Source organism: Vespula vulgaris, chromosome 6 (genome assembly GCF_905475345.1).
Source record: "Vespula vulgaris chromosome 6, iyVesVulg1.1, whole genome shotgun sequence".
Classification (NCBI taxonomy): domain Eukaryota; kingdom Metazoa; phylum Arthropoda; class Insecta; order Hymenoptera; family Vespidae; genus Vespula; species Vespula vulgaris.
The window spans coordinates 826,226-835,000 of NC_066591.1; the positions used below are offsets into that span (position 1 = coordinate 826,226).

General features: G+C 35.7%; 1 protein-coding gene and 1 long non-coding RNA gene across 3 annotated transcripts in view; one reads left to right on the plus strand and one right to left on the minus strand.

Annotated features, from left to right (window-relative positions):
* Nucleotides 1–236: 236 nt before the first annotated feature.
* On the minus strand, nt 237–2,458 carry LOC127064631 (uncharacterized). The gene is made up of 3 exons (XR_007781745.1): nt 2,358–2,458; nt 1,954–2,225; nt 237–647 (listed from the first exon to the last, which is right to left on the minus strand). It is a non-coding gene; the product is annotated as an uncharacterized LOC127064631 (long non-coding RNA).
* A 4,325-nt stretch (nt 2,459–6,783) lies between these two features.
* The window catches only part of LOC127064604 (serine/threonine-protein kinase MARK2-like), a 77,828-nt gene continuing 75,836 nt past the window's right edge, over nt 6,784–8,775 (plus strand). Inside the window, exon 1 of one of the 2 annotated variants that reach the window (XM_050995883.1) lies at nt 6,784–6,926. The gene's annotated coding sequence lies outside the window, so the exon portion shown is untranslated. The remainder of the gene's footprint in view (nt 6,927–8,775) is intronic. The other variant, XM_050995906.1, reaches the window with a different exon arrangement.

Sequence of the window (8,775 nt, forward strand, 5' to 3'; positions counted from 1 at the left end):
TAATTAAAAGTACATATATTTATTAATGATAATATCAGCCGTTAGATTTCGTAACGTATCGTATCGTACCGTACTGTATCGGATATATTATAAACAAAAGATAACGATCTAATATATATATATATATATACATATATTAGCATATTTATTTTGTTTTAATCAAAATTTAATTTCTAATTTTTTACACGCTCATCGTGTATATATATATATATATATATATATATATATATATATAATAATCATAATTATTCATTATAGTTAATATTTTTGAAGCGTTTATATGATCTAGATAAAATTCTAGATATAATTTTTGTTAAATTTTTCCTAAATATCGAGAAAGATCGACGATTAGATCGAATTGGAAGCAGTACGAATCGACTATGGAAACCTTGAAGGACGTTGTAAACATAGGTCGACTTATCCTGTTTACCTTTTATTCCTTTCTACTTCGCGTTGGATCCTTAATATTATTATACATATCCTTATCGCGAATTGAAATTCTGCGATATATTAGAGTTGTACTTTTCGTTGGAAACTTCATCGGGACAACGGTTTACAACGGCGGACGTTGTTGATGATACGTCGAGAGACGATTGTGAGAAAATTTCTTGCGAGCTTTCTTCTTGTTTCCATGCTAATTCGACGGGCTACAAGGTATACAAAAAAATCATCTTATTCTTTTTATTTTGTCGTAATTTCTATCGATTTTTAAACGTATCGATTCTCAAGTAATTTTTTAAAAGTAAGCAAGCAAGCGCGAAGACTAAATAGGAACGATTTAGATATCCCTTTTTTCTCTCTCCGCGTGTCTCGATAACTATGACTTACTTATCGGCGTTTTATCGACTAATTAATTAGTCCCATCGACTTGTTTACACACCGACTTTCGCGGACTAACCGCGGCATCGTTTATTCCGTACTTTCACGGCTCGACGTTAGGTAGATACGAACACTAGGTATTACTTATGTGTTGTAGAAGGTGTCTAATTTCAATCGGTCCCCATACGATATATCATAATTATTATCTTGTATAGTAATGGATAGAAATTTATATCTACATATGTTTATATTAGTATAGCGATACAGAAGTATTATCGAAGGAGAAAGTGGAAAAACGAAGTAGGTGGGTGTTCGTGAAAATCATTCGTTCGAACGTGAAGCGTACATAAACATTAACGATATCAATGATGTTTGATCGATTAAGATGGGATATCTCGTATATAAGCTTCGTGTATCCATATCTGTATGTATGTGTGTATAGTATCTATGCGAATGTGTGTAATCGTGGTCGATCAAGTAAGAAAGTCTGTTTTCTTACACGAGCATTGTTCTATGATCGGGCAACGTGCATATACACAAACACATACGCATACGTACGCATATATGGACGCATATATACACACACCTATATATACACATACATATGTGTACACACAAAATGGACAAACAATCGTGGTAACCTGAAGCTGAAGCTAGACACCTTTTATCGACACCTGCTTGCTCTCCTTAGTGCTCTTAAGTTAGGTCCATGTTAGCTTCGAAGCGATGACGAAGATGGTAGTATCGGGCTCTACTGTACGTTGATGGATAAACGCAAGTTCGTTAACAGAAGGATTAATTAATCCTTGCTAACTCTTGTCGCGTTAATTACCGTGTCACCTTTTAACGCGTACCTATCTAACATTTCGAGTAACACTTACAAATATTTCATGAAGATAAATATTTGTTAAACGTATTGATTCAATATACTTTAACGAGCAATTCCGTAAAATTGTCTCGATTATTCGAAATATATTTATTTCCTATGTATGCATTATAGAAATCACGTTAATTGCGTTGATTATTATTATCATTATTGGGTCGTTTCGTTCGCATCGGTACGCCGTGATTACACCGATATCAGATGATATTATGTGTATTTATATATGTATATATATATAAATACATACTTACATATAGTAGGTGCTTTGACACGCACTATCCACTCTTCATGTATGTGCTACTCCGTGCGCCTGTGCCGTTGTGACCTACTTCGTAGGGACGGTCTAGGACCTAATTTTGCGTTTACTCCGAGTACCCTAGATTCGCTTTTCTCGATCTACCGACCGCGTTTGCGCTCTTCTTCTTATCTCCCTCTTTTTCTCTCTCCCACTCTCTCCTCTCTCTCTCTCTCTCCCTCTCTTTGAAAGAGTTTCAAGCAATTTCCATCCGATCTCTTAGGACTGCTAAAAGTGACACGTACGTACGTAGTAAATATATATGTATGTGTATGATATTCGTATATGTAATATACGTACGTACATACGTACGTATGTACGTACATATATATGTATGTATGTATGTATGTATGTACGTACGTAGGTGGACTCACACAGGTGACACGAAACGTTCCTCCTCCTCTTCCTCTTCCTCCTCTTCCTCTCCCTTCTCTTTCGACTGTCCTTTTCACTTCGTCGACTACTTCTCGCCGCGAAAATTTCTCTCCTCGCGCAGTATTAATAACCTCGAATCGCGATTTACGTCACCCTGGCAGACTGGTGTACTGACCGGCCTCGAAAGAGTTCTTGCATAATGCTTTTAAAGATGTTGCTCGCAGATTCGTTGTTCGTTGCTTACGTACTTGCGTTCCTCTCTCTCTCTCTCTCTCTCTCTTTCTCCCTCTCTCTCCCTCTCTCTCTCCCTCTCTCTCTCTTCTTCCTTTTCTTTCTATCTTTTTTTCTTGCCCATATTTTCCGAGAAAAAAAATAACTCGGACTTTTATAGAAATAAAACGTAACTCAAATTTATTGATTTTTTTGTTTAATAAGCGATGGAAGAAGAAGAAAGTTCATATGCGAACGAACAAAGAGAGAGAGAGAGAGAGAGAGAGAGAGAGAGAGAGAGAGAGAGAGAGAGAGAGAGAGAGAGAGAGAGAGAGAGAGAGAGAGAGCGTGGGAGAGTGGGAGAGGGAGAGGGAGAAGAAAAGAAAATAGTTTTCTTTATCGAATCGATATATCTTCAAGTTCTTGCTAGAAATTGCCATTTTATTTCACTCCCTTCGCGTTCAGTTTCAATTCCTTCGATCGAATCGATAGAAATAAATTGGACGTTCTACTTATGTGTACGTATGTGTGTGCATGTATGCGTGTATATATGTGTGTGTATGTGTGTGTGTGCTCGTGATTTGTGCGTGTACTTGTAACTCTCGCGTTCTCTCCTTTTTATTTTATTTCGATGAGTATTAGCGAAAAAGAAATTCTTCAATTCGAATGACAGATAATTAATGGAGTTGTTATCTATCGATCATTAAATTCTCGATTCAATTTGATGGAAATTCCCCAACACTCACAAACACACACACGTACACACATACATCGAATAATTTAGCGAATATTTTATAAATGTTTTTTTTCTTGTTTTTTCTTTTTTTTTGTTTATTTAATTAATTTATTTAATAAAGTCGCATATCAGTTTATAAGTCATTAGCGACCACAATAAAAGATACAGTTTAATTTCATATTTATGTACGTACATGCTGTGCGTAAGAATGTTCACGAACCTATTTAATTAAAAATTATTTGATTAAAGCTTTCTAATATTATATTTCGCGTAAATTTTCGTTTCCATTCAATTCGAAGGAAAAGAATCTTTTAAATTTTTCTTTTCGTTAGATTCGAAAAGCGGATGGCTCGTAAGTCGAAAGAATTTTTTTGTGAGTCTCTCTCTTTCTCTCTATCCTCTCTTTTTCTCTTTCTCTTTTGGTCTGGTTTCTCCCGACCATATATGCCTTCAGCATTTTATATCGGCGAGAGCAGTCGTCGTCGTCGTCGTAGTCGTCGTCGTCGTCTGCGGCTTTTGTGCTGCTAGGCGGTCGACCAAAGGCGGAAGTCTACCGATATCCTCTCACTTTATGCTTTGTACTTTGGCAAAAGGGGATGCTCAAACTACAATTTTTGCTTTTGTAAAAATGCGTTAAGCGTTTAAGCATATTTATGATTCCGGAAGAAGAAAAAAGAAAAATTTGAAGAGAAAAAAAGTGCTCGTTCAAATGAAAAAAAAAAAAGAAAGAAAAATTATTCACTCGTTCATTTCTTGTTTATCCTTTTCTTTGTTCCGACGTATCTAAAAAATTTGCGAAAGAAAATCGAGCAGATCGTTTTTTATGAATAAACGAGACAGAGAGAGGGAAAGAGGGGGATAGATAGATAGACAGATAGATAGAGAAAGAGAGAGAATAAATATGAAAATTGTTATAACAGCCAACACGTTCTTTCGTAATTATCATTAGATCGATTAGACGGATACAAGATTATTGGGACTCGGTTGATCGATCAAGCGATTCAAAGACGTCAAAATTTCACTCATTCCGATTCGATCTTTTCGAACGTGTAGAGACTTAGTAGTTTCGTCTTCGAAAGTGTTGAGAAAGGAGAGGAAATAAAATTCAATGGGGGAAAACATGGCCGAGAAGAGACGTCGTTAAGGAGCAAAAACATATATAAGCACGCAGATGTCTACAAAGAGTTTACCATATACATACACACACATACATATGATATACACGTACACGCAGGTAGATAAATGGATAGATACATACATATATACATACATACATACATACATACATACGTTTGCAAATCGAATCAAGATTTTATTCCTCTCGCATCTGCGACTTTCAGGCCAAACGATTTGTTGTTTCCTTCTTACAATTTCTTCCTTCCTTCCTTCTTTATTTATTTTATTTTTCTCTTCCGTCTTTTTTTTCTCTCTTTTTTTTTCCTTCATTTTTTTAGTTTTCTTTTTTCTTTTCGTTGTCCATCGCTTTGGTCACGAATCGCAGCACCGCGCTGCGCCGCGCCGCTTTCTTCTCTACGAGACTAGTACGTTATTTTAATATTCATTGGATCCCACGCACGTACGTACATATGTATGTATGTACTACGTGAGTAATTACGTTTGGAAAGGAACGAAGGAGAACAAGAAGGAAAGAAAATACTCATGAATCTTCCAACAACATTTTCATCCTTTCCGATCTTTCTTTTACTCTTTCGATAACTCAACAAAGGAGTAATAAGTAACCCAAAGAAGAAAAAAAAGGAACAGAAAGAAAAAAGTTAAATTCGTGAACGATAGTCTATCATACATACATACGTACGTATGTACGTACGTACATAGAGTACTTAGAAATTCGTCGACGTTTTCGTCGTCCTCGTCGTTGCTTAGAAACGCTTAGACGCTCGATCTTGGCCTTTGAGTTACATTCCGAGACACGGCTGGTTACAAACTATGATTCATCTCTCTCGCCTACCTGCCGAACTTCTCTCTCTCTCTCTCTCTCTCTCTCTCTCTTGGCTTCTCTTTGGCCGGACGAATCTGTTCTATGTTTGAGAAAGACAGAGATAGATAAATATAGATAGGTAGATATCTACTTAGCTTGCTTGCTAGCTAGCTAGATGGATAGATAGATAAATAGATAGATAGATAGATTGAGAGAAAGAGAGAGAGAGAGAGAGAGAGAGAGAGAGAGAGAGAGAGATCTATACCAAGAGCCAAAAACGTTGGAAAAAAAAAGTATAATTTATTTATAATTCTGTTTTTTTTTCTCCTTTATCTTTTTCTTCCTCTTTCTCATTCTATTCAACTTCAAAGATCAATTAAAAAAAAAAGAAATGTCCAAGTCCAAATAGACGATAGATTTAACGTACGTAATTTTTTCGATTGCATCCTTTAAATATCTCGTCCTTGAAAATTCTCCTCCTTCCCCACCCCTGAAAAAAATGATTAGGTAATAATAAAAATGGGATGTTAAACGCGGAGACTTCGTCTAATCGGTTTGGACAGGTACATACGCGTATGAAATATATCGTGATCGCGACAAGGGTCATCGTGCATACTCGTTATCGGTGAGAATGTGTGTTGCGCGAGTTCACGTACACACATTATACACGTTCGTAAATACCTAAGTACGTACGCACGCACTCACTCACTCACTCTCTCACGCATGTACACGCACGTACATAGATACACGACTCACACACAACGTATCGGCTTGGCAGCGTGTAATTGAAAATACGCTTCGATGCGCATACCAATTAATATAGCTTGCTCTCCGTTGAGAGAGAGAGAGAGAGAGAGAGAGAGAGAGAGAGAGAGAGAACGACTTTACTATGTGTAGTTATATGTTTGGATAATACATAGACATACGTATTTTACTGTATTAACTGATCGTGCAACGTTATCTCGCTCAATATCTGATAAACTACGGCCTTGTCTCTGCTGCGTTCACTAGATAGGTAGAGAGAGAGAGAGAGAGAGAGAGAGAGAGAGAGAGAGAGAGAGAGAGAGAGAGAGAGAGAGAGAGAGAGAGAGAGCAGGATTCTAAGAGAAATAAAAAAAAATTAAAAAACAACTCTCAACTTTTTTCCGTGATTAGCAAACGAGCTTCAATGCAAACAACTTTCCCTCTTTTTCTCTCTCTCTGTCTCTTTTGTGCTTTCGAGCATTATCCTATTATTTCGTGCCGATTATTTCGTAGAAAAATATTAACAGATTTTAATGTAAATATTATTTCATATATATATATTTACGTACACACGTATATATATAATATATAATATATACTATATACGATATATATATATATATCATTGATTAATATTACTTATTTATATATTACATGAAATATATGTATATAAAAAAAATATTGCAGAGAATCGTAAAGCGAAATAAAGAACGTGCTCGCTAAAACCGTGTAGCATACGGATAAATATCTCATGGAGGCTTTTCCCCCTTTTTTGATTCCAGGCGTAGAGAGAGAGGGTGCATCGTCAAAGCGCTGGAGGGTCTGAGGCAGTGAAACTGGCTGGCCTACAATGTCCGCTAGCATGCGGAGCACCCTGCAAACCGTTCCAGAGTCCGTGCCGGCCGACCACGTCACAAACTCCAAAGTAAGTAAATAAAAACAAAAAAAAAATAGAGATTAAGAAAATATATGTATTTTATCGGGGAAGTAAAAAATACAAATGAATAAATAAATAAATAAATAAATAAAGAGGAAAATAAAAAAAAATTACATGCACACACACGCGCGCACACAAACAACAAATCTAATATATCGTAGAAAATCAGTCTTTTATCAAAGCTAAGATGTGGAAGAGAATCTTCCGAAGGGGAGGATTCTCTCTTTCTAACGGCGACAGAATTTTCAAGGTCGAACATAGCGACCATCATCCTAGATCAAGATGAAAGGAAGAAGGATTGATATAATTAAGAGGAGAGAAAGAGAGAGAGAGATTTAATATTTTTTTTATTTTCTCTCTTCCTCTTTCTCTCTCTCTCTCTCTCTCTCTCTCCCTCTTTCTCTTTTCTTTCTTTCTCTCATTTCTTCCTTTTTTAGTATCGTTTCAAGCCATACCATAAAGCAATACAACCAGCGATCTACTGCTCGACCTTTGAACCTTCTACCACTCGAAAGGAGGATTACAAATGTCAGAAGTGCAAGCAGTTCTGCAGTAACAACAGCGAGACACAGTAACGGCAGTTAATAGCAGTAGTGAAAATACGTTCGCACTGCCTTGACTTCTGCAATTACTTAGCTATGTATATAGAAAACGTACACATGTATATATGATTGTACATATTGTTGCATAGAATCGTCGTGATTCGTTCGTCTCTTGCCAATTGATTTTCGTTCGAGGCTTTGTTTTTCTTCCTCTCTTCGTTTTCACGGGTCAGCGAGTAGAATTCTTTTTTTTTGTTTATTTCTTTTATTGTTATCATTTCTTTTTCTCATTTTCTTTTATTTTTCCTCTTTTTTTGTTTTACGTACCTACAAAAATGGTCGTCGCTATTTTAGAATCCTTTTGAAAATTCTGTCGTCGATAGATATTAATGTGTTCTTCTTGTGCTGTGTCACGCATCGTCGTCACATGTGCGCGGGGTGGTACGCCACGTAGATCAGACATTTTTTTTACGTTTATGGTGAAACGTTGTTATCCGTTGTGATCATGAATCATTCTATCTATATACCAATATCTATATCTTCATATTTTTATATATACATGTATACATATATCTGTGTATATAATTATTTATTTATTTGTTTATTTTATTATTACGTTATACGTATACATAAGAAAATGCTTATGGTGCCGTCTTCTCTCTGGTTCATTGGTATACAGGGTGAAAGCAATGTTATATTACTAACAACAAAAAGCTTTACAGGGATTAAACGGATTAAAAGAAAGTCTTCTATAACGTATTATAAGCATGTATACATACATATATATATATATCGATGGCAAATCACAAAGGAATTGATTTTACATCGATCCAATCGTTATGTAACTAAACGTAAAGGTGTATCGAACGGGGAAGGTTGTTGTTAACGCGATAAAGTCACTAATTAAACGACCAAGTCTATCGGCGAGTGAAATTGGAAGGCATCCCAACGAGACATATTTTCATCCTGGTTATGTAAACGAATTTAACTTTTTTATTTCTATTTTTTATACATCTATATATCTATACAAACATATAAAAACATACGTATATAAATCTTATTAAACGTTCTACTATCGATCCTCGTCAATAGAATTTTCTATCGATTTTCGTTAAGAAATAAGACAATTATTTATAGAGTTTTTACTTTGTTAGAAATCAAGTAATTTTTACACACACACACACACACACACACACACACACACACACACACACACACACGTTTGTACGTATATATATAACTTATATTTGTTCATTCAAAGATAAAACTCTAGGTCTATTTAGAGAGCGTAATTT